This window comes from Rana temporaria, chromosome 6 (assembly GCF_905171775.1).
Source record: "Rana temporaria chromosome 6, aRanTem1.1, whole genome shotgun sequence".
Classification (NCBI taxonomy): Eukaryota; Metazoa; Chordata; class Amphibia; order Anura; family Ranidae; genus Rana; species Rana temporaria.
Genome location: NC_053494.1, coordinates 193,659,337 through 193,686,804, shown reverse-complemented (window position 1 = coordinate 193,686,804; position 27,468 = coordinate 193,659,337). Strand labels below are relative to the sequence as shown.

At 43.8% G+C, this 27,468-nt stretch overlaps 1 protein-coding gene across 1 annotated transcript in view; it reads left to right on the top strand.

Moving 5' to 3' along the window:
• Positions 1-27,468, top strand: part of ARHGAP15 (Rho GTPase activating protein 15) — a 721,117-nt gene that overhangs the window by 129,786 nt on the left and 563,863 nt on the right. The window lies entirely within an intron of this gene.

Genomic DNA, 27,468 nt, shown 5'->3' with positions numbered 1-27,468 from the left:
CCTCAGCAGTCATGTGTAGTATTGTATGTTTAACTATCTGAACTGAAGTTCTTTAGTAAATGCTCTGACCGAACTCCTGCCTTTGATTAGAAATATCACTTTATAGTAGAGCTGCACGATTAATCGTCAAGAATCGCAATCTTTTTCCCATTGCGATTCTTGACACAGGGTTTCACGATCTTTGACGTGAAAATAATTTTCTCTCTGCACTTTGGTATGCAAAGAATTTCCTCTCTGCTCTCAGCCAAAAGTCAAAGTCTGGGCAGCCTGCCAAGTTTTGAAAACATTCTTTATCAGTGGAAAGTTAAGTCTAAACATTGTATCACATTGACTTTTACATCAAAGGAATAAACTTCTGTATGTAAATTACTAACGTTTAACCACTTAAACACCAAACCTTTTTCTGACAGCTCTTTTCAAGTTAAAATCATTATTTTTTTTTTTGCTAGAAAATTACTTAGAACCCCCAAACATTATATCATTTTTTAGTAGAGACCCTAGAGGATAAAATGGCGGTTGTTGCAATATTTTATGTTGCACTGTATTTGCGCAGCAGTCTTTTTAAATGCAATTTTTTGGGGGAAAAAATTCTTTAATGAATTAAAAAAAAAACTAGCCAGTAAAGTTAGCCCATTTTTTTTTTTGTATAAATGTAAAAGACTTTACGCCGTGAGAATCGTAAGAGAATCGTGATCTTCATTCTAAGCAAAACAATTGTGATTCTCATTTTGGCCAGAATCGTGCAGCTCTACTTTATATCACTTTTTAGTACATTATTCTTCCATGCTTTGAGACTAAACATAGTAATATCTCCAAAATCAGATATCATTTTGGTACCCAAACCTTTTGAAATGTTAAAAGGAACATATATATTGGTGCTTGTACCATCATATTGCTTGTTATATCTTCTTCTTTGTAATTGTATTGTATTATATTTTTGCTTACATTACTTTGTAATTTCTTGGAAAATAATAAGAATTACAATCTAAAAAATAAAAATGTAAACATGAAAAAAAAAGGAAACCACTTTTTAGCCGGTAAAACATTTATTTATTTTATTTGGAAAATAACTACTCTAAAGTACTTCTAAGTTTATTGGTGTTATCTTGTATTAAATGCACGATGTAAAACCCATCACTTGGCCTTGCTAGCCAAAAAAAAAGCCAGTTATTGGAAGTGGGTCAAGTTTTCTTTTGTTTTCTTTTGTTCTTAAAAGATAAGTATTTGGAATACTTTTTTTTTTTTTAAATCTTACTTACCTGGGTGGATGCAGCATCAGTCCAAACACCATCTCTCTTCTCTGCCCCTCTCGCGCTCACTGGAGTACTGGGCTGTGGAGGGGGCGGAGGGAGCAGTGGGCTTAGGCTCTCAGCGGCTCGCTGAGAGGCTGAGCTGGGTGCCGGTCCAGGCATGTGGGCGGATCCTGATCATATGGTCACGATCTTGCCCAAGCCTGGACTGGCCCTGTGACATCAGCAGACAACGGACTTTAGCCCGCTGTCTGCTGAAAATGGGTCACAGGAGTGCAGTACGATCTGACGAGTTTCGTCAGTACAACTTAATCTGAGGGTTCTCATATATGTATTTATTCTGTTCATTTAGATGATTGCTTTTAGCCAGATTCAGGTAGAGTTACACCGGTGTATCAGTCGATACGCCGTCGTAACTCTGAATCTGCGCTGTCGTATATTTAGGTGTATTCTCAAATTGAGATACACTTAAATCTAGCTAAGATACGACCGCCGGCGCCGGCGTATCTTAGCTGTCTATTAAGGCCGGCCACTAGGGGCGTGTACGCTGATTTACGCCTAGAATGCGTAAATCAGCGAGATACACCTATTCACGAACGTACGCTTGCCCGTCGCAGTAAAGATACGCCGTTTTCAGGCCTAAAGATATTCCACTAAAAAGATGGCGCAGCCAATGTCAAGTGTGGATGTCGGAACCGTGTTGAATTTTGAAATTTTTACGTCGTTTGCGTAAGTCGTCCATGAATGGCGCTGGGCGTAATTTACGTTCACGTTGAAACCAATAAGTATTTGCGGCGTAATTTGTAGCATGCGACATTTGTTCAAAACTTCATTTACGTGGGGTCATGCTTTATTTACATAAAACACGCCCACCTCTTCACAATTTGAATTAGGCGCGCTTTCGCCGGCACATTTACGCTACGCCGCCGTAACTTAGGACGCAAGTGCTTGGTGAATACAGCAGTTGCCTCTCTAACTTACGGCGGCATAGCGTATATGAGATACGCTACGCCTGCCTAACGTTAGGCACAGGTACGTGAATCTAGCTATTTGAGTTCAGATTTAAAGTGGAAGAAAATCCCAATCATAACTATATTTAAATGAATTCCGCATTGGTTTACTTGAGTTATTGCACCCACGCCTTTCTTGTAGTACACATAAGGCCATAATCTTCCTGAGGCCCTGGGGTCCAGAACATTCCTGTTCACCACAGGACCCTTTTGGCTATCGCACCTCAGACTTGTGTGAACCGCTCTATTGAGAGCCAGTCACACTCGCATGCCATGCAAATTAGATGCATCCAATTCGCACATATGTGAACTTGGCCCTAAACGATGAATATTACAACCTGTTTTCAATGACCCAAATTTTTATAATTTTTAAGCAAGGAGCTAATTGGTGCCCATTTACGGTAATTTAATAATACATGGCTTTGTTTTGGCACTCTCTGCATTACTTGCTATTATATCATTATTATAGTATTTTTTAATTCGTAAAGTAATAAAAAAAAACGATTATGGTTACCTAGCTCAATGAGATCAATGTTTTAGAACATGGTGTCCTTTTGCTTGCGTTTGGTCAAGACTTTCACGCCTAAAGCCTAATACAGCAATAAAGCATTGTGTTATTTTTATTTTTTATTTCATTTTTTTTATTTACTTATTTTGTTTCATTACCTACAAAGTAATAAAAGGCCACACAGTGAAACGAGCTAATAATTAGCCTTGCTGATGTGTTCTCTTATAAATGTCAGTAAAGATTCCGTTGTTGAAATTAGCCCTGAGTTTTCAATTTAAGACTATGAATAATTGATTATATATGGAAAATGACCACTGAATGATTTGGATAAGGAGGGAATCGGTGAAACGAAATTATACCTGTTAGCGATGTTTACATTTAAAATCCATTATATCGCCGAGAAGATATTAATTATGGGGGCATAATGAGACAGAGTGCAGGTGCATTTGCATTCAAATGTATTACGTTGTTGCGGCGTCGGCTTAATAATATAGAGGATCTATTGCTTATTATTTTCTGTTAAATTAGCACTGGCGCATAAATGCTAAGGTGAAGCAGGGAATGTTGGGTACAACAAATTGAGAAATAGACAAAGGGAACAATTACTTTCCCTTTAAAGGCAATTACGAGTCTGTTTTCTCCCGTCAAGTAAGGTTAGGAGCTTCCATCATGTCCTTGGCGAACAGGCGGCGATTTATGGAACGATCGCGGGCTTGAAGCTTTTTTTTTTTTTTTGCTAAGTGCACTTTGGTGTTTAGACTGAAAATTTAGGGGTTGAGGATTAAAAGGATTACAGTATAATCTTAAATAATCCCGACTGTCATTTACACGAAAATGGTGGTAATAACGACATAAGTTATCGTGTCACTCAGCAGATTAGATTGTTGTTATCCTGTGATTACCTCTCCGGAGGAGGATTTAAAAGGGAGCTCCCCTTGATATTTTACAGTTGTATATTTATAGCTGTGAAGTGGTAATTAGTTAATTTGATGATTTATTTTGACGTTATGATGTATTCTCCTTAGCCATTTTTGAGTTATTATTGTTATAACATTTACGTGTATTAAAACTAAATCTACACTCAGCCACCAAAATCCTATAGAAGCTTTATGTCATTTCATAAGTTGCATTCAGTCTTATTAAATCTGCAATTTTCATACCAGATGATTCCACCATGAACTTGAGCTTCAAGACCTGGGCCCGTTCAGAAACGAGATACGACTGCGTATCTCCAGATACGCCATCGTATCTCTGAGTGCTGGCTGTTGTTTCTATGCGCCTGATTCAGAGAATCAGTTACGCATAGATTTCCCTAAGATAGGTGGCGCTTCCGTATAGTTACTCGATGAATATGCTAATTAGGTATTTACGCCGAATTAGAAATGTACGTCCGGCCGGCGCATTTTTTTTACGTCGTTTACGTTAGGCTTTTTTCGGCATAAAGTTACCCCTGCTATATGAGGCGTAGCTAATGTTAAGTATGGACGTCGTTCCCGCGTCGAGTTTTGAAAATTTTACGTTGTTTGCATAAGTCGTTCGCGAATAGGGCTGTACGTAAGTTACACTCACGTCTAAAGCAATGACGACTTGCGTCGTTCCTAAAATACGTCAAATACGCGGGATCAACATTGATTTAAATAAAACACGCCCACATCATCCCCATTCGAATTAGGCGGGCTTACGCCGCACAACATACGTTACGCCGCCGTAACTAAGGGCGTAAGTCCTTTCTGCATACGGAACTTGCGCCCTTAGTTACGGCGGCGTACCGTATCTAACATACGTTACGCCGCACCGGCAGATACTGCAATGTATCTGAATCCGGCCCCTGGGCTGTATTAGGCCCAGTTCACACTGGTGCAACAATCGCTCCGACTTTGAGACCACATGTCGCATGACATGTAAAAATCAATGATTGAATGATTCCCTATGAGAGCCATCTAAACTGGTCTGATTTGTGTCGGTCTGACTTTGAAAAAGGTTCCTGCACTACTTTGGTCAGACTTCTGTCTGATTTCAGCCCATAGAATTGAATAGAAGTTGCATCCAAGTCGGATCAGAACCCTAAAGCATCGTAGACACGATCAGTCCATCCGATGAGAACGGTCTGAAGGACCGTTGTCATAGGTTAACCAATGAAGCTGATTGATGGTCCGTCGCGCCCACACACCATCGGTTAAATAACCGATCGTGTCAGAACGCGGTGATGTAAAACACAACGACGTGCTGAAAAAAATTAAGTTGAATGCTTCCAAGCATGCGTCGACTTTATTCTGAGCATGCGTGGATTTTTAACCGATGGTCGTGCCTACTAATGATTGGTTTTGACCTATCGGTTAGGAATCCATCGGTTAAATTTAAAACAAGTTGGCTTTTTTTTAACCGATGGTTAAATAACCTATGGGGCCCACACACGATCGGTTTTACCGATGAAAACAGTCCATCAGACCATTGTCCTCTGGTTAACCTATCGTGTGTACGAGGCCTTGTGACATGCGACTTGTGCTCACAGGCAATGTTAGCAATGCAAAATATAATGAGAAAAAAAATGGCGTGTGGCCACCCAAATCCGTACCAGACCCTTTTCCGAGCATGCAGCCTGGCAGATCAGAAAAGTGAGGGAGGAGCAAGCGTCCCCCACGAACCATACCAGGGGGTTCTGCCTCCCTACCCCATAGCACCTTGTCCCCTTGTTGATGGACCTCACAGCCCTCACAGCCCTGGGCTGTGGTTGTTGGGTTCTGTGGGCAAGGGGCTTATCGGAATCTGGAAGCCCCCTTTAAAAAAAAATCTTCTTCACTGATGTGTGTTAATAAGGCTGCACTGATGAGCACGGATAGGCTGCACTGATGTGTACTGATGAGACACTACTATAGGCACTGATGGGGAGCTACTGATAGGTGGAGCTGATAGGCAGCACTGTACTGATGGGCACTGACTGACACTGATGGGGCTGCACTGATGATCAGAGCCCTGATTGTCAGTGAAAATTATGTCCTGACAGGCTTGCTGGTTAACAGCTCTCCTTTCCTTCCACAGACACAGTGTGGGAGGAAAGAATTAGCGATAACTGGATAGTTTGTTTACATGTGATCAGCTATGATCAGCTGATCACATGGTAAAGAGCTGCTGTGATTGACCCTTTTCCCCGATCTGTGACTAGTCACAGAGCGTGCCTGGTGCGTGCCACAGGAGGCAGGTGGGGGGGTGGGGTTCTGGAAGGACATCTATTGATGCCCTCCCAGACCTGTTGGCAAGTGGCTAAAGTGACACTAAACTCTGATTTCCCTGCAAAGTTAAAGCACAATGGTCTACCATGCATATCATAGTAGCCTATTATGTGTCGCTTACCTGAAACCGAAGCCTTCGATGTCACCGCTGTCCCCTGTTGCAGGAAGTGTCCATTCTTCACCCCACGAACTCCGGCTCTGTGACAGGCTGGAGTCGCGTGACATCACTCCTGTGTGGGAGTCGGCAGTCACGGCATGACCTTCCTTTAGAAACGGCATTGTGGCAAACCTAGCCACTTCTGGAACACTGGACGTTACATGTCAAAGGGTTGTCTGTATTATATGCTATGTATTCTGCTGGGTCTTATGTGGGCATAGTAATTCGTATGGTGGCAGCCGTAAGCCACTAGCATTCAAGTATGTCGTTTTATGTTGCCCAATCGGTGTTCGGCAGTTTTAAACCGAACTCTCACAACACATAACCCCAGACCCCAGCTATCAACCGACTGTTCCCTCGTGCAGCAATGCCTGATGGGAGAATTATCCAAAATGTTAAGTTCCCCATATGGTCCTCACTGTATTACCCCTGCTAAATCTGTTTGGCTGTTTGGAAACCCCTTGCATGGGGAATTATATAAATATGGAAGCCTGTGAATAAAAAGTCAGTTGACTCCCAGAGCTGTGTTTCGTCTGGTTACTGGGGGGGATTTGGGACATTGCCTTACTTTTCAGCGCTGACTGTGGATTTACCCTGGTTACCAGCGGAGATCGTGGATTTTAATATTGTACTCCGCTACAGGCATGATCGCCGTTTCTAACGTATGCCTGCGCCATTGAATACGGTGCATGTGCCGTAGACATCGGCGTTTGTCTCTTTTGTAAAAATCTCCTAAACCGTGGAGGTTTAGGAGATATTTCCTGCACGTACAGGTAAGCCTTAATTTAGGCTTAACTTTAGGTAAAAGCACCTTCTATTGCTCTCAGTCTCTTCCAAATCTTCAAATTCCTTTTTTTTCTCTGTTATGACTTCATGTTTGTGGTTAGCGATGTTCGTACTCTACAGTCCCACTGAATGTAGGAACATGGCCACCTTCTCTTGCTCACTCCTTAAATGGACTACAGTGGAACCTCGGATTGGGAGTAACGTGTTTAACGAGCGTTTCACAATACGAGCACTATATTTTAAAAAATCCTAACTCGGTTTGTGAGTGTTGTCTCGTGTAATGAGCAGGATTCAGACCACAGCGGTGTGCAGTACTGCATTTCACCTGAGGTGGGGGACGCCAGAGCCGAGCGGTGCCGATCTCAGCCGATCGGCGCCGTTCGGGAATGCTTAGAAAGACACGTAAATACTCAGTTCCCAAGCCTTTCCGAGGTTTGCCGAGGTGAGCCGACCTGTCCTCAGGCCTTTCCGGACATTTCTGAGGCTCTCCGGTGCCCCCCCGCTTCTGGCCACTTGCGCTATTGCATGCCATTAAAGTCAACGCGGAACAAATTATTTTTGTTTCCATTGACTTCAATGGGGAAACTCGCTTTTATATGCGAGTACTTTGGATTACGTGCATTCTCCTGGAACGGATTATGCTCGTAATCCGAGGTTCCACTGTATAGGGAAAGGGAGAGGTTTGGGAGCTGACAGGGGACATTGCAAAGAAACAAAAAAAAACAAAAAAATTTCAGAAAAAATAGATTACAAGACCATTAAGTAGTGGATTGTATGGATTATTTCTGGGAAATAAGGATATCTTTTAAAGCCATTTTAAGACAGAATCACTGAGCACCACTAAGTAGGAAGCTGAGCCTGCAAATATAAAAAGCAAGTATGACTACTGGTTGCACACTTCTCTTTAGAGAACATACACATAGGGCCAGATTCACATAGAAGAGCGCCGGTGTAACGTAACCCGTTTACGATAAACCGCCGCAAGTTTCCAGTTTTAGTGCCCGATCCACAAAGCACTTACCTGGAAACTTGCGGCGGTGTATCGCAAATACGTCCGGCGCAAGGCGGGCCAATTCAAATGGGCGTGTGCCATTTAAATTAGGCGCGCTCCCGCGCCGGACCTACTGCGCATGCTCCGTTTCGCAATTCCCGTTGTGCTTTGCGCGCAGTGACGTCATTTATTCGAACGGCGACACGCCTAGCCTAATTCCGTATTCCCAGACGGCTTACGCAAACGACGTTCATTTTTAAATTTTGACGCGGGAACGACGGCAATACTTTAAACAGCAATACGTTTGCTGACTAAAGTTAGGGCACCCAAAACGACGAATAACTTTGCGACGGGAAACTAGACTAGCGGAGACGTAGCGAACGCGAAAATCCGTCGTGGATCGCCGTAACTCCTAATTTGCATACCCGACGCTGGTTTACGATGCGAACTCCCCCCTGCGGCGGCCGCGGTACTGCATCCTAAGATCCGACAGTGTAAAACAATTACACCTGTCGGATCTTATGGATATCTATGCGTAACTGATTCTATGAATCAGTCGCATAGATAGAAACAGAGATACGACGGCGTATCAGGAGATACGCCGTCGTATCCCTTTTGTGAATCTGGCCCATAGATCTGTTTATGTTTCATTGATAAGATTATATACATTACCATGACCACATTCATATATACATACAACAAAAATAAATAAATAAGTTCTCTTGAATATTTCTGCTTCCTTCTGGAGAAAACATAGACAGGGATACACATCTCATCAGACACATGAAATCTGAGTTGAAGAGACGGAGGTCTGAGTGCTTTCTTACCTTCTGTTAACTTGGCATGAAGCCACAGATTGTTTAAGAAGAAAATATAATCATTTTAAAGCTCAACTCCGGGCCAATAAAAAAAAATGTTGTATGACTCTTATCTACCAATTAACATGACAAAATGTTTAAATAAAAACTAGTGTAAGAAGCTTAATATAACTTGGTATCATCCGCTTTATTCAACTGATCAGTAGACTGGGAGAGGGAGGGGCAGTGACCCAGGTGAACGCACAGTGAATGGAGACAGGAGAAGGCAAAGGGATGTCAAAGGGTTTGTAAAGGATTTTTTTTTATCTTAATAGCTTCCTTTACCTTAATGCAGTGCTGTTTTCATGTCCTCATTGTTCATTTTTGCTCTCAAGTTGCTGTAATTCTTCTCCGATTTCCACACTTCCTGGTTGTCTGTTTCCTAATGACCACAGTACTGGGAGCTTTCTCTCTGTGGTCACTAACTTCAAGGAGGTGTGATTACTGTGTGTCTAGTTTCTAGTTTCGTTTTCCAAACCATCACTGCTCTATGGCTCTGTAAGGCAGAGAGGCAGGAAACAACATGCAAAAACGAAACTAGAAACTACAGGTACATTATATGATTGATTTTTATCTATTTTTAATCGTTTTTAAAAGGAATCAGTTAACTATTATGTCTCTATACCCTGTAAACAGTCATTTCAGCGAAAAAAAAAAAAGTTTTTATTTACAACTCCTTTAACTGCTGCAGAAAAAAATCAGGTCACCAACCTGGTTGTGATGGATAGCAAGGCTGTATATCCAAGAACTAACTGGACATAACTGCGTCATTGTAGGTAAAACATTCCCATATGTATTAACCACCTAAATACCACCTGAAAAACTCCTGCCCAGCCTTCTCAATGTGAAAGCCCGAAGGTTTCACACTGAGGCGATGCGCTGGCAGGAGAGAAAAAAAATCTCCTGCAAGCAGCATCTTTAGAGCGGTGAGAGGAGCGGTATGTATACGGCTTCTTCACCGCTCCTTCCCATTTAAAACAATGGGAAACCGCGGAAATACCGCCCGCAATGCGCCTCTGCAGAGAGGCGCATTGCGAGCGGTATTAACTCTTTATCGGCCACTAGCGGGGGTTAATACCGCACCGCTAGCGGCCGAATACCGTGGCGATTCCACCGCGCCTCCCGCCCCAGTGTGAAAGGGGCCTATATGAACCCTGTTTCTTGTAAGATCTTAAAGGATAAGAAATACTTTCTAAACATTTTAGACACAGAAACAAATAAAACACTTTGGGCCAGATTCAGGTACATCTGCGTTGGCGTAACGTATTACATTTGCGTTACACCGCCGCAAGTTTTCCGCGCAAGTGCTTGATTCACAAAGCACTTGCCTGTAAACTTGCGGCGGCGTAGCGTAAAGGCCCGCCTAATTTAAATGGGGCGTGTATCATTTAAATTAGGCACGTTCCCGCGCCGAACGTACTGCGCATGCTCTGTTTTGAAATGTCCCGCCGTGCTTTGTGCGAAATGACGTCGCACCAACGTAATTTTTTGAACGGCGACGTACGTTACGTCCTTTCCTATTCACGGACGACTTACGCAAAAAAAATAAAAATTCAAATTTGACACGGGAACGATGGCCATACTTTAACATGGCTAGTCTAAATATAAGCCATTGAAATAGCAGTCCTAACTTTACTACGGGAAAAGCCGGCTAGCGACGACGTAAGAGAATGCGACGACCGCGCGTACCTTCGTGGATCGCCGTAAACAGCTAATTAGCATACCCGACGCAGAAAACGACGCAAAACTCCACCCAGCGGGCGCCGAAGTATTGCATCCTAAGATCCGAAGGCGTACGAAGCCGCACGCCTGTCGGATGTTAGCCAAATGCCGTCCTATCTTTGTTTAAAAATTCAAAATAAAGATACGACGCGGAAAATTTGAAAGTACGCCGGCGTATCAGTAGATACGCCGGCGTACTCTCACTGTGAATCTGGCCCTTTGTTCTTCCCGACAGCAGAAAGTTTGAATCAAATTGGTTTGTAGTCAATTCATGCAGTTCTTGAGTTTCATCGTTTTTAGGTACTTTATTATGAATTGCAGAATAGGAATGAAAAAAAAAAAATACATTTCAGGGTTCAGTCTTCTGTAGTTTCAAGAAGCGAAAACAAAATGAAGACAGAAGTCTAGCAGCCTTCTCTAATAAAGTCATTGAAGCATCTGTAAATGGATTAGCATAAAAAATTCTGGATGCTCAATATTTTCTGCTCCTTAAATCTCATAAAAGCCACGGCTGCACCAATTTCCTTGCAGATTTTTTAATTTTTTTTGCCATGACTTCCTCCTTGGTCGTGTCTCAGCTGTTTGCCTTCTCTGAATTCAATCCATCTGACAGGTCACCAGGGAAGATTCCTGCATTGTATCTGACCTTATTGTATGTTTGGCCCCTGGAAAGAGAGCGCTCAAGGTCCTCAAACAAATGATCTTGGCATAATCAACTAATACCTTGCAGGGAAATATTTGTTGTTTCAGTGTCGGATAAATTTAACACATCAAATTAACTGACATAAAACAAAGCTCTGCAATTTTCCTGCAGTTTAGAGAAAAATCACATATTGTAATGATAGCATCCTTGTTCTTGATGGCTCTTGATCGGGGGTTTTTGGGTAGTGAGAGCCCCCACATCTGGTTCAGGTTTCAGATTAGCCACAAACAGCTTATATTTGAAGTATAAAACAACAACAGACATCCTATCTATATGTAGCGCCTGGTTACTTTCCAGTACCGGTGCTATGTTAAATTTAGAGGGGGTCAGAGAGTTAGTTAACTCTGACCATGTTGATTTGTGTAAATTTGGGTCTCTGTCTCAGCTTTGGCTGTGCCGTGGGTCCATTCTGTTGTTCTGGGGTGCTGATCTCACCCCAGGTCGGCAGGTTACAACAGGGGAGTCAAGGATTGGGTGCTCTTGCCCAGCAGCCTATCAGGAGGGTTTGGCCTTGCTGTGCATGATGGGAGAGAGTATATATGAGGCAGACGCTATTTTCCTGGGTCTCTCCTCGTGTGGCGCCCACCTTTGGGGACTCAGTAATCAACTGGGTCCCACTTAAAGCAGGGGTTCACCCTAAAAAAAAAATCTAACATTACATTGAGCTGACTTTTGACACTCAGGCCGCGTACACACGGTCGTTCCAAACCGTTGAGAATGGTCCGACGGGCCATTTCCATCGATTCACCGCTGAAGTGGCCTGATGGCCATCGTTGAAAAAAACGTTCGGGTCAGAACGCGGTGACGTCAAACACACGACGTGCTGAATAAAGTTCAATGCTTTCAAGCATGCGTCGACTTGATTCTGAGCATGCGCGGGTTTTGAACCGATGCTTTCTGTACTAACCATCGGTTTGGACTGATCGGGCAGCGGGCCATCAGTTCGATTTTGAATCATGTTTTAAAATTTTGGACCGAAGGACAACAGACCGATGGGCTATACACACGGTCGGTTTGGATCGATGAAACTGAACCTCGGCCCATTCTCATCGGTTTTGTCAGACCGTGTGTACGCGGCCTGACAGTATGCTGATCTTTTTTTTTTTTTTTGCCGTACATACAGTTTTATCGCTATTTTACCCCCGGCTTCCGGGTAATGAATCCCGCGGCAGTGGGCGTTCCTATTCACAGGCTAAGTGATTGACGTGATGACAAAAGCTTCCCACCGGCGCATACGGCGCGTCACGAGTTGCCGAAAGAAGCCGAACGTCGGTGCGCAGGCGCTGTATAGCGCCGTATACAGCCGACTCGCAGTTCGGCTTCTTTCGGCAACTCGTGACGCGCCGTATGCGCCGATGGGAAGCTTTTGTCATCACGTCAATCACTTAGCCTGTGAAAAGGAACACCCACTCCCGCGGGATTCACTACCCAGAAGCTGGGGGGAAAATAGCGATAAAACGGTATGTACGGCAAAAAAACAAAAAAAAACAGCATAGTGTCAGAAGTCAGCTCAATGTAATGTTAGAATTTTTTTTTTGGGTGAACCCCAGCTTTAAGAAGGTCCTGGGTCGTCCGTCCAGTTGGAGGAGGCCATACGGTGGAGAGTCTGCCTGAGGAGTTTCGTGATCTGATGGTGCCACCATTGATTTCAAAATTAGACCGACCAAACCTTCAATTTCACCTCATGTTCCTACAGAAAATAATTTTCGTGTCTGGGAATCTTCTTTTCATTCTGGGATTTTTCTTTTCTTACACTTGCGCATTTCTTTTTCGATTACATTTATGCACGATTCTCCCATCATTGATTAGAAAATCGATAGTTTTTTCAAAAAATATCCAACATGTTGGATTATTAAAATTCGATGGCCGCACGAAAATCGGCTGTTGCTGCATCAAACTAATGGTGCGAAATACGAACGAAAATTCTTAGAAAGGATTTTCGAAAATAAAGTTATTTCGAAATTCGACCCATTTATGGCCAGCATTAGACTAAAGCCTCGTACACACGATCAGTCATCCAATGAGAACGGTCTGAAGGACCGTTGTCATCGGTTAACCAATGAAGCTGACTGATGGTCCATCGTGCCTACACACCGTCGGTTAAATAACCGATCGTGTCAGAACACGGTGACGTAAAACACAACGAAGTGCTGAAAAAAATGAAGTTCAATGCTTCCAAGCATGCGTCGACTTGATTCTGAGCATGCGTGGATTTTTACCCGATGGTCGTGCCTACTAACAATCGGTTTTGACCTATCGGTTAGGAATCCATCGGTTAAATTTAAAGCAAGTTGGCTTTTTTTTTTTAACCGATGGTTAAATAACCTATGGGGCCCACACACGATCGGTTTTGACTGATGAAAACGGTCTTTCAGACCGTTGTCCTCTGTTTAACCTATCGTGTGTACGAGGCTTAATACGAAATTTGCCTGCACTTCATCACAATCCTTACTTACAGATAGGTGACCGTACGTTAAAACTCCATAATGGTTTACACCACGGTTCTCCAAACTTTCTAGTTTACTGTCCTTTAGACTTTAGGGGGACTGGACTATGCCCAGTAGGAGTAAACAATACCATCATTGGTATTAGGGAGGAATAGTGCCCCATTTTTGTTGTCAGTGGCAGGAATAATGCCCCATCATTGGTGTCAGTAAGAGGAACAGTACCACATTGTTGGTGTCAGTGGCAGGAATAATGCCCCATCATTGGTGTCAGTAAGAGGAACAGTACCACATTGTTGGTGTCAGTGGCAGGAATAATGCTTCAAAAGCGGGATCAAGGAAAGCAAAGGGCAGCAGTTTGGAGACCACTGGTCTACACAAATAGCTATTTATCACTGTGCTTATTTCAGTGGTGTCTCCTGTGTTTATCTTTATCTGACCTTCTGAAACCAATCCATTTCCATAGGATTATCCTTCCTACCTCTGGCTATAAATCTTGCTATATAAATCAAAGCTTAATTTAAGCCAAAGTATGGTATATTGTCTATGAAATGGCAGCCATTACTGCTCATTTACTCTCATGTACTGAATAGCCATTAATGGGTGATAATGGATAGTGCACTTTACTGACTGCACCAGCAAAACATAATTTATCACTCCAAAGATTTGTGTATGTGCTTTCAAGCCTTGCTGTTTGGAGCTGAGGACAGCCGAGCATCTGGAGTTCCTCAGCAGTTGGAGGACAATGGCTTATATATGCTCAAAATAATGACAATAATGTAGTACTTTTCTTAGGGAAGTATAACAGACACAGGGGTCATTCAACCCAATGTTGGCTAAATATCTTTAGTTTTTCATAGAAAAGGGAACAGTTAGAACTAGGGATGTCCCGATACCGATACTAGTATCGGTATCGGGACCGATACCAAGCATTTCCCCGAGTACTTGTACTCGGGGGAAATGCTCCGATGCTTCACCCGATACTTGTACAGTCAGGTATCGGGTGGTGGGGGAAGTTACAAGTCTTCTCTGTGTTGTCTTCTCCCCCCCCTGATGTCTTCTCCCCCATGCCATCTTGTTCCCCCCCCCACCCGTGATGTCTTCTCCCCATCCGTGCCGCTCCCCCACTGACTCTGTCCATTCATATAACTGAAACATCGTAACCTGTGTTTACGATGCTTCAGTTTATGAATGGAGAGGAGCTTCTCTCCATTCATTTCAGCTCAGGCTGCAGAGAAAGGGACTGGGGAATCTGTGTCCCTAGTCCCTTTCTCTGTCTTAAAGGGGAGATGTCATAGGACTGTTAAGACCCCTGATATCTCACCAAAGCCCCCCAACAGGGCTAAAAAAAAAAAAAAATGTTTTGCAATAAATAATTAAAAAAATATATACAGGTATATACGGTCACATGACATTCAAAAAAAAGTATCGGTATTCGGTATGGGAGAGTACTTGAAAAAAAGTATCGGTACTTGTACTCGGTCTCAAAAAAGTGGTACCGGGACAACCCTAGTTAAAACCCCTACAAAAATGTTTCTTTTTTTTTGTTTGCTCACTTTGTCTCATTAGGGAGAGTTCCCCTCACTTTTAGTCCTGAAAGAAAGGAAGTGTAAGGAAATCTCTCCAAAGTGAGGGTAGCAAACTCACCACTTAGACAGCGGGCACCAAAACAAATGCCCTCACTCGCTTCCTTTCTATTTCAGTGACAACTTTAAAATATTGAGTTTCCTTTCACTTTCTGCTTACCAAGATCTGGAAGCCCCATTGAAAGCCTGCTCCCCTTCAACTGAGGATCTCAGGAATGTTGCTCCTAGCTTTGAGCAGCGTTCTAAGTCCAGCATACAGGTCACCCTAAAGCCTATTACTCTAGGTTGACCAGACATCAACGGTTTCCGTTTTGAGGACGCTGTCCCCGGTCCAAGTATGTCCCTGGTTTTGTTCCCGGATTGGATTTGAACAGGGGCTGGAGCAATTTCAAAGACAGTCAGTGCAGAATTGAAGAAAAAAATTCTGAATTACACACCCCCGCTCTGCCTCTCCTACTAGCTTAGGTTTTTTTGTTTCATTATCTGTGCCCCTCTCTGATGATCATGTGCTGGTCGGAGGGAATATTTCTTCAGTTTCGGATGCATGCCCATTTAGCTCCACTCGCATGTTCTTCTCCCTTCTCCAGCAGTTTGTTTGCTTATCTTCTTGCCTTTCCTGGCAGTGACCTTCCTCCGCTCCCCACCCAGTAGTAGCCGGGGCCCTAAGAGTAAGACTTGACAGGCTATGAGGCGGGCAGCGGTGACGATGGGCAGAGAGTCGCTGATTGCCACCATTGTTAGTAAAAAAAATTATATGTCCGCAGATTTAATTTTAAAAATCTGGTCACCTTATTACATGGGCCGAATGTTGGACTGCATCAGCCGGTTCAATAAAAACTGGCTGACGACTGGACCCATGTGTATGGCAGCCAGTCTGACAGAAGCCGGTCGAACTTATATGTGCATGCTGGAAACCCAGCAGCTGACCGGGAGACTGAGGCCCCGTACACACCAGCGGATCTGTCCGATGAAAACGGTCCGCGGACCGTTTTCATCACACATGTCCACTGCCGGATTTTGGTCTGATGGCTGTACACACCATCAGACCAAAATCCCAGCGGAAAACAAACGCGGTGACGTGTCGCGACGTGGCCGTGACGTCGCCGCGATGTTGACGCGGCGACGTGCGCGACCCTGGAAGGTCAATGCTTCCACGCATGCATCGAATCACTTTGACGCATGCGGGGGATGGCGGCCAATCGGACATGTCCGGTGAGTCTGTACAGACGACCGAACATGTCCGACGGACATGGTTCCAGCGGACATGTTTCTTAGCATGCTAAGAAACATTTGTCCGCTGGAAACCTGTCCGATCCGCCAGACATTTGTCCGGTCGGCCATACAGACGACCGAACATGTCTGCTGAAACGGGTCAGCGGACCAGTTTCAGCAGACATGTTCGGTCGTGTGTACGAGGCCTGACCGGAATATTTTGGCAGGGGGGAGCGTCCCCCTGTCCGAACACAATAGCTCAGCAGGGGAGATCACTGTACCAATGCATTGTTAGTACATCGGCTCTGACCGAAGCTGTCAGTTTTTTTTTTCGTTCAGCCAAAAAACGAATGATGTGTACTGGGCTTAAGACTCTAATGATACATCAGACCAGGGGCAAGCCCAGCCTTTTTGCTGCCTGAGGCAAAGTTTGAAATGTTGCCCCCTCAAGCTTACATTATAGCAGGGGCGGACTGACAACTCATGGGGCCCCTGGGCAATAGAAGATTATGGGGCCCCCAGGGCTTACAGATGGCCACCAAGCCAGGAGGCATTACAGAGGCGGGGCAGCTAAAATCTCAAAATGTTCACATCAAAAGCATGTCAGTTTTGGACATATCAGGGACAGATGTAAAAAAAACACAGATTTTTACATACTGTCCCTGGTTTTAATGAGCCTGGCAACCCTAATAGGGCCCCCTAGTGGCATGGGGCCCTCGGGCAGTGCCCAAGTGCCTCAATGGTCAGTCCGCCCCTGCATTATAGCCATGCAAATTGTGCAGCTTTGCATAATGTGACACCTCTACAATAAGGTCACTGGATTTTCAAATTTAAATCTGACCTTGCCCACCTTTAACCACTTCAATACCAGGCACTTTTGCCCCTTTCCTGCCCAGGACAGTTTTCTGCTTCCAGCGCTGTCACACTTTGAATGACAATTGCACGGTCATGTTACGCTGTACCAAATAATTTTTTTATCATTTTCTTCCCACAAATAGAGCTTTATTTTGGTGGTATTTGATCACCACTGGGGTTTTAATTTTTTGCTAAACAAACAAAAAACTACGGAATTTTTGGAAAAAATATGTTTTTCTTTGTTTCAGGTTATGAAATTTAGTTTTCTCCTTCACTGATGTGCACTGATGAGTTGGCACTGATGAGAACTAATAGGTGGCACTAATGGGCACTGATAGGTGACACTGACAGGCACTGACAGGTGGCACTGATGGGAACTGACAGGCTGCTGTGATAGGCACTGACAGGCGGCTGTGATGGGCACTGACAGGCAGCACTGATTGGCGCTGATAGGCAGTACTGATTGGCACTGACAGGTGGAACTGCCAGGTGGCACTGATGGGCAGCACTGATGATGAGGTACTGATGAGGTTTTTGACAGGTATTAATGTAGGGCACTGATTGGCAATGTGGTGAACACTGACTGGCACTGTGGTGGGCACTAATTGGCACTGATTGGCACTTTATTGGGCACTGATAGGCGATCCTGAGGGGGCACTGACTTTGGCACAACTGATGGGGCTGTGCTGATAATCAATGTTCTGATTATCATCACAGACCCCCCTTCTGACAGGGAGAGCCGCCAATCATCTACGATCGGCTCTCCCTGTCAGCACGAACCGAGGAATGCCGTGGTTCACGTGATGATGAGCTGTGATTGATCACCGGCCAAAGCTCTAACCGCAGTTTTCCCGACAGGAAAACCTCTGGTGTGTACACAGGGAAAGTGACCGAGCAGGTTCTCAGTTTTCCCCCCGGGATTCCCTGCTGACTTTTTACCGCCGGGAATCCCGATCGTGTGTACAGGGCATGACACAGGGCAAAAGTGGCAGCTGCCCTGGGCCCAGTCATTGTTGTGGGGCCCAAAGCAGCTGCCTCTTGAGCCCTGCACTGCCCCCAAATAGTTGATAAGTGGATTTTGGAGGGCCTAAGAATATGTTTGCCCGGGGTCCAATCAATGTTAAAGACCGCCCTGGTTATAGCTGCAGAGTGTGGGCCAACCCAATATTTAATCCCATGGATTAAGACTGGGATGCTATTAAAGCTCACGTGCATGTAAAGGCAGGCGTACCAATCAGGGGTCAAGTCCTAAGGAAAAAAGGGTGGGAACTCCCAATCAAGTTCCACTCCCCCACCAAAAGAAATAAATGAAACGCTCATATGCATCATTTCTAAATCCCGCGATAACTCTCAGCAGACCTCCACAATGTCTCCTGGGAACAATGACAAAAGCTCCCAGGAGACATTGCGGCATCGAGGAAGTGACGGAATACCCGCACACTACCCGATGAATCCATATACAGGAAGCGGCCAGTAACATAAAGGATTACTAAGGTTCACCTGCCCCTGACAGTGACTCGAGCTGGGCATCGCCGCTTAGTGAAGGATTGGCTCGGGTGACTCGGCTGCTCTAGTCCTGCAAAGGGAACTGCATTCCTGCTGAGAAAAAAGTGCAGGAACTCCGTTCCCATGCGTTCCCACAGGACTTGAGCTCTGGTACCAATACTTTTGACAATATAGTGTATATTCGAGAGGACTTACTATTTTTTTTTGTGCACCTTTTATTTTATAGAATTTATTCAATATTTTTGGATACAATGTTATAAATAAATATACATTTTTACAAATTGATTGCCACTCTTTTCACACATATTTTGATGTTAAAATAAAAACCCTTGAGGAATTTTCCATTCAACATTTGATTTTATTTCCATTGTGTAGCTTTTTTAGGGTCACTATATTGGATTGCTTGAGTGCAGCACTTATTTATGTGAATTGTTTTACCAATTGATATCTGTTGGTGTGATAGCAGCTGTAATTTATTACACTCTGTAGCCTGAATAACATTTAGCAATAAAAACCTAACAGGGGTTCTAACCTTTCTGGTCACTTTGCATGGCACTGCATACATTTCCTAGCATGCAACCATCCTCAATGTAATTTAGTGTAATAGCTATTGCCATGTCTTTTACACACTAGTAGTAGGAGGGCAATTTTTACAACTGGCAATTTTTACAACTGACAATTTTTACAACTGACAATTTTTACAACTGACAATTTTTACATGCGATAACTATTCAGCTTTTACTAAAGCTTTGAAGGAAATTCCCTCTTTTTGAAGATACATTTCCTGTCTAAATTGTACTTTTAATTTTCTTTTTTTCTTTATGTAAAGTTTATTTTTTATTTTTTTTTTTACGTGACCTATAAAACTCCTAGTGAAAGGCAGAGCATATGTACACATGTCCTGAAACACGTGCCTTTTGTGAAATTATACGAATCATTTGGTTTTTGACAGTGACAGCGGAGCTTTTGCAGAAAACCGCAGATGTTGTTTGTCCATCTGAAATAAAAATATTTATTTTGAGCCACAGGCAAGTTCTTTGTTTCAGAAAATAGATCACAACTGCAGTTAATGCTTAATGTGCATATGAAGCAATACTGTCAAGGATGGCAGCTGAGAGGGAAGCTGAGCCAAATACATTTCAAGACCATCACAAGTAGCGAAAAATAAAGGAAAGACTTAAAAAAAAAAAAAATCTTTACTTTGAACGTTGTTCCTAATGATTCCACCTAATATAACGGTTTATGGTTCTTGAAAGCGTTTTGTTATATTTCGAATTGCCTTGGCGTTGGCTGCATTTTTGTTTGTTTGTTGCTTCCTGCACACTGCTGCCATCTAGTGGACTGCCAACCAATGATATCCACGCTTTCAGAAAGTTCCCAATATTGTTTAGCAGCGCTGTCCAGGTTTTTATTTTTTTTATGACCAGCAAATTTGTGATGGTGGTTGCATGTGGAAAGTAAAAAAAAATCACATTTCTGCCATTTGATTTTTAAGGAAGCTGCTTTACTTTGCTATACGCTGGGTATATTTAACCACTTCAGCCCCGGAAGGATTTGCCCCCTTCCTGACTGATGCCGCGTACACACGATAATTTTTCAGCATGAAAAAAAAAACGTCGATTTTCAGCATGTCCAAAAAACTAATATTCAGGTACGTTTACGCCGGCGTATCAGTAGATACGCCATCGTAACTCTGAATCTACGCCGGCGTTAATTTAAGCGTATTCTGGAAACCAGATACGCTTAAATTAGGCTAAGATACGAGCGGCGTAAGTCTCCTAGGCCGTCGTATCTTAGGGTGCAATTTTCCCGCTGGCCGCTAGGTGGCGCTTCCGTTGAGTTCGGGGTAGAATATGTAAATGACTAGATACGCCGATTCACGAACGTACGTGCGCCCGGCGCATTTTTTTTTACGTCGTTTACGTATGTCTTTTTTCCGGCGTAAAGTTATTCCAACAAATAGCTGGCCTAGCCAATGTTAAGTATGGCCGTCGTTCACGCGTTGAAATTTGAAAATTTTACGTTGTTTGCGTAAGTCGTCCGTGAATGGGGCTGGACGTAATTTACGTTCACGTCAAAACCAATACGTCCTTGCGGCGTACTTTGGAGCAATGCACACTGGGATATGTACACGGACGGCGCATGCGCCGTTCTTAAAAAATGTCAATCACGTCGGGTCACCAAACATTAACATAAAACACGCCCCCCATCCTCATTTGAATTAGGCGCGCTTACGCCGGCCCCATTTACGCTACGCCGCCGTACGTTAGGAGGCAAGTGCTTTGTGAATACAGTACTTGCCTCTCTGACTTAAGGCGGCGTAGCGTAAATACGATACGCTACGCCGCCTTAAAGATACGCGCCCCTACCTGAATCTAGCTATAAGTTTTCCCAACTTCATCATTAAAACGACGTTGCCTACACACTATTGTTTTTAAAAAATGCTCTAGCAAAGCGCGGTGACGTACAACACGTACAACGGCACTATAAAGGAGAAGTTCTATTCGCCTTTGGGCTGCTTTAGCTGATTCCGTGTTAGTAAAAGACGATTCGTGCTTTTTTGTCTGTTACAGCGTGATGAATGTGCTTACTCCATTATGAACGGTAGTTTTACCAGAACGAGCGCTCCCGTCTCATAACTTGCTTCTGGGCATGCACAGGTTTTTTACGTCGTTTTAGCCCACACACGATCATTTTTTACAACCCGAAAAACGACATTGTTTAAAACGACGTTTAAAAATGCAGCATGTTCGAATTTTTTTTTTGTCGTTTTTCAGAACCTGAAAAATGATGTGTAGCCCACACACCATCAATTCAAATGAAGTTTTTGAAAAACAACGTTTTCTTCATGCTGAAAAATGATCGTGTGTATGCGGCATAAGCAATTTTTTGCGATATGGCAGTGCGTTGCTTTTACTGACAATTGTGCGGTGGTTCGACATTGTACTCAAACAAAATTGATGTCCTTTTTTTTCCCCCACAAATAGAGCCTTTTTTTGGTGGTATTAGGTCGCCTCTGCGTTTTTTATAATTTGCGCTATAAGCCCTGGTTCACACTGGTGCGATTTGACATGCGATTTGATCGCATTTTAAATCGTTGGCGATTGCCGGCAATCACACCGTCCAAATCAGAAACTGCACAGATGTCTCTGTAATCGCGGCTGAAATCGGGACTGAAAAGCGGGAGTGAAAAAATAATGTTTTATATATTTGTTGGGGATATTTATTATATTATATATTTTTTCAAAATTGTCGCTCTATTTTTGTTTGTAGCGCAAAAAATAAAAACCGCAGAGGTGATCAAATACCACCAAAAGAAAGCTCTATTTGTGGGAAAAAAAGGACGTCAATTTTGTTTGGGAGCCACGTCGCACGTCCGCGAAATTGTCAGTTAAAGCAACGCAGTGCCGAATCGCAAAAAGTGGCCCGGTCATTGGGCAGCCAAATGGTCCGGGGCTGAAGTGATTAAAAGCCTATTTCAAGAAAAAAAAAAAAAACATGGTATTTGTGTTGGTGAGTTAAATGTGTTGGGGAAAAATAAATATCATACAAAAGAATGATGGATGGGGTTAGGATAATTCTTCCATCAAAGTGAATTGAACCTTATGGATTTTTCTTTTTAAAAGTAAAGGTGATTAGTACATTATTTCAATCTGCTCCGCAGTGCTGTGATTATTCCTCGCATGTGAGATTTACCGTAATATATATTATTTTGATCCTTCAGCGCTGAGATTTCAATCTTCTTACTCACCAACATGGGGAAAGGACAGGTGATATTTCTCATCACTGGGGAATGTGCAGCCTTTTCTACTGTTGGGAACTGAGAAGGCATTGATTGCTCTAATAGGCGATTTAAAGCACCTGTTTACAGTCTGGAATGAATATCCGTCTATCTACATTATGTGAAACATCTCTCCTTATCTCTTCATGTGATGACTACAGAAGCCTGGAGATCAGGAGATTTGCATTATATATATTTTTTTAATGAAGGATGAGTACTTATAATTGGAAATTTGTTTAGAGATGTTAACCACTTCAGCCCCGGAAAAATTTACCCCCTTCCTGACCAGAGCACTTTTTGCGATTCGGCACTGCGTCGCTTTAACTGACAATTGCGGGCTACGAGTGAAACGACAGAGATGACTGCTCCCGATGACAGGGAGCAGTAGATCACTGTCCTGTCACAAGGCAGAACAGGGAAATGCCTTATTTACAAAGGCATCTCCCCGTTCTGCAACTCTGTGACACGATCGCGGGACACCGGCGGATATCAAGTCTGCCCGCCCGCACGGTGATATTTTCAAAGCATCTTACAAGTACATTGTTTTGCCCACAGGAGCCATTCTGCCGACATTTATGTACATGCGGTGGTCAGCAAGTGGTTAAAGGGTAACTCCACTTTTGTGGGAAAATAAATAACGAATAAAACAATAAATAGTAGAGCATATACAATTGCTACCTATTGTAATTTAATGTTATTAAAAATTACCTTTCCTTTTCAATCTGTAGCGCTGTAATTTTCTGTAAAATGCAATACAATATGGCAACCAGAAGGTGTTCTGTACACAGATGGTGTCCATAACGCCCCCCAGAAATGTAATTTTCTGATTGTGTGATTGGCTCACTGAGTCTCCCAGAAGTCTGCACTAAGGGCCAGATTCACATACAGGCAGGGCAGCGTAACGTAACCCGTTTACGTTACACCGCCGCAAGTTTTCCGATTTAGTGCCCGATCCACAAAGCACTTACCTGGAAAATTGCGGCGGTGTATCGTAAACATGTCCGGAGCAAGGTGGCCCAATTCAAATGGGGCGGGTACCATTTAAATTAGGCACGCTCCCGCGCCTGACGTTCTGCGCATTCTCCCGTCGCAAATTTCCCGACGTGCTTTGCGCAAAATTACGACGCGCCGACGTTTTGTGAATCGCAACGTCAACAAAGCACTTACGCCAGGAAAAATATTTTTTTTTAAAAAAGTTCAAAAGCGACGCGGGAAAGACGGGCATACTTTAACATGGTGGAGTACTTTTACACCATGTTAAAGGTGCCCTATCTTTGCGACGGAAATCTAACACTTGCTACGACGTAACGACGGGAAAAACCTTTGTGGATCGCCGTAACTCCTAATTTGCATACCCGACGCTTGTTTATGACGCAAACTCCCCCCAGCGGCGGCCGCGGTATTGCATCCTAAGATCCGACAGTGTAAGTCCATTACACCTGTCGGATCTTCTGGCTATCTATGCGTAACTGATTCTATGAATCAGTCGCATAGATACTCTGAGAGATACGACGGAGTATCTGAGATACTCCGTCGTATCTCCTTTGTGAATCTGGCCCTAAGATACAAAAGATACACTAAGATACAAGTCAGAATTTGGGCATCAATAATAAAAGGTCACCTGCTCTGAACCTGCACCATTTAATGAAATTCATGCGGATTTCTCATACACATTCACTTAGGGACTGTTCTTAGTTTAGTTATTATTATTTGCGCTGCACTGTTTCACTATATAAGAATTTGGGCATCCTCTATAACATAAATTAAATTTTTGGTGAGATACTCCCAAAGGGTTAATTACTTTTTCCACTTCCCTACCCACGTATTGTCAAATGATGTCTGCAGGAGGGATCTCCCATCCTGGGTGGGCGACATATGACGTCCTTGGCTACCTGGCCATCCCTGGGGAGCGTGCGCCCCACCACCTCACTAAGGAGCCGATGCACGTGCCCGGCAGCCGTGATGTTGCACTGATGGCTGTATAAATGTGAAAGGTCCCAAAATTGTGACAAAAGTGTCCGATATGCTTGCCGCAATGTCACAGTGACGACTAGTAAAAAAAAAATAATAATAATAAAAATTACATAAATCTATCCCCTATTTTGTAGGCGCTATAACTTTTGTGTAAACCAATAAATATATGCTTATTATTGTTATTATTTTTGTACCTTCATTAAATGTAACCATATTGCTACACTCAAGATCTGTACACACGGGCCAGAATCTGGTCAGGAAAAACTTTTGTTTTTCCTGACGAGATTCTTGGCAAGAATCTCTTGCCGCCCGAGTGTACAGACTCTCCTTTCAAAAAAACTGTGGTTCTTTTAGAAGGCAAGAACGCGGTGATGTCATCGCGTACGACGAGAATGCGCTCGTCACATTCAATGCAGTCGCCGCCATCTTGCTGCACCCTACCTATGCCTAGGAAGCTACCGCGCATGCGTCAAAGTCATTTCGAGCATGCGCGGGTTTCCACGGCGACCGGTAAGTATACACACTTGGGTTTCTCAGCAGGAAAGCACTGCCGAGAATCACGACGAGAAAATAGAGAACAGGTTCTCTATTTTTCTCGTCGAGATTTTAGGCAGTTTTCTTGATGAGAAACCTGAAAGCCTCGTACATACGCTCGGTATACTCGACAAGAAAGCTCTGCCAGCAGTTTTCTTGCTGGTTCTTGCCGAGTAATCCGAGCGTGTGTACGAGGCTTCAGAGGCACCTCTCTTCTCTTTTATACTCTGTAGCTCCTGTTCAATTTTGCTTCTAATCCTCTTGTGGAGGCTTCCATTTGTGGCTGGAGATTTTTTGATTACACAATTTTGCTCACATTGCTATAATCTTTTTATATGGACTATAAACTGAAGGACCTATGAATAGATAGTTGTGGAACAAATCATTGGAGTTTCCATAATTTCTTATGGGGAAATTTGCTTTGATATACAAGTGCTTTGGATTACAAGCATGTATCCGGCACAAATTTTGCTCACAATCCAAGGTTTTACTAAACGTACCTTATAACAAAGCCCTTCCAGCGCTGTGCTGTCACCTCTGAGAGGGCTGAAGTCTCCCCCCAGTCTTTCTTCCGGGTTCGTGGGCTCCAGCGCTGTGATTGGCTGGAGCCGCGATGACGTCACTCCTGTGCATGCGCATGGGAAACCTTGGTTCCGACACCAAGCTCTGAAGGTAGGGCATACAGGCTTCAGAGTGCATGCACAGGCGACGTCACTGGCTGTATCCAGGGTGAATATCTCCTAAATGCCCATTTAGGAGATATTCATTTTACCTACAGACAGGGATTTTTTTCTCAGAGAATAGGTGCAGGAACTCCCTACTTCCGAGTCACCTATTGTGTGCACCCCTACCCACCTCCGAGCACCATACCTTGGTTCCAACCCTCTACTTACCTCTGAGCACCATCCGTTGGTTCCACCCCCTACTTACCTCTGAGCACCATTCTTTGGTCCCACTCCCCACCCACCTACAAGCACCATTCCTTGGTTCCACCCCCTACCCACCTCTGAGCACTATTATTTGGTTCCACTCCCTACCCACCTATGAGCACCATTCCTTAGTTCCACTCCCTACCCACCTACGAGCACCATTCCTTGGTTCCACTCCCTACCAACCACCGAGCACTATTCCTTGGTTCCACCCCCTACCCACCTCTGAGCACCATTCTTTGGTTCCACTCCCTACCCACCTATGAGCAACATTCTTTGGTTCCACTCCCTATCCACCTATGAGAACCATGCCTTGTTTCCACTCCCTACCAACCTCTGAGCACCGTTCCTTGGTTCCACCCCCTACCCACCTTTCAATAATGGATTCAGAACCAAGTATCAAGTTGTGGTACTAAGTAATTTGTATATATTAGGAAGTAAAAAAGATCACCTGTAGCCAGCAACAATAGACTCTGACCAGCTAACAACAATAGACCCCTCCTTCAACAGTTGATGTCTCCCAGCAACGATTGTCTCCCAGTAGCATAAGAGCCCTCCAGCAACAATAGATCCTCTACCAGCAACAACTGACCTCCCCAGTAACAATAGATCCCCCAGCAGCCAGCATTATTAGACCCTCTAGTACACCCCAGCACCCCTTGCCATTACATACATTCAGAGCTGGAGGTGCCGGAACTGCGTTCCCCCGCGTTCCTGCTGAAAAAAAGCCCTGCCTACAAGTAATCCTTATTATAGGCTTACCTGTAGGTAAAAAAAAAAAACACAAAGCGCACTTTACTATAGCTTTAATGAAAAAGTCACTCCCATTCAGATTCACTCTGCACATTGACGTAATCAAACAGCTTCTTCTTCAGAGCAGAAAAAGATAGGAAACTGCAATAAAGTTTGTTAAAATCCTTGCGATGTACCTAAATCACCCACAGGGGATTTTGCAAAGAGAGAAGGAGGGAGGGGAGAACTCTGCCACTTCGGCGCCCCCACCTCTGCAGGCGCCTGGGTGCAAAGCACCGTGTGCACCCTGCCTAGGATCGGCCCTGGCTTTTGGGCGGAATTTCTGACCGTGTGTAGGCTCCATCTGACTTTTTCTGTCGGAAAATTTGAAAGCTGGTTCTCAATTTTTCCGACAAGAAAAGTTCTTGTCGGAAATTATGATCGTCTGTATGCAATTCCGACGCACAAAAATCTTATGCATGCTCGGAATCAAGCAGAAGAGCCGCATTGCCTATTGAACTTAATTTTTCTCGGCTCGTGGTAGTGTTGTACGTCACTGTGTTCTTGACGGTCGGAATTTTGTGTGACCATGTGCATGCAACACAAGTTTGAGCCAACATTCCATCTGAAAAAAATCCACGGTTTTCTTGTTGAAATTTCCGATCATGTGTACGCGGCTTTAGAGATGTTTTAACCCTTAT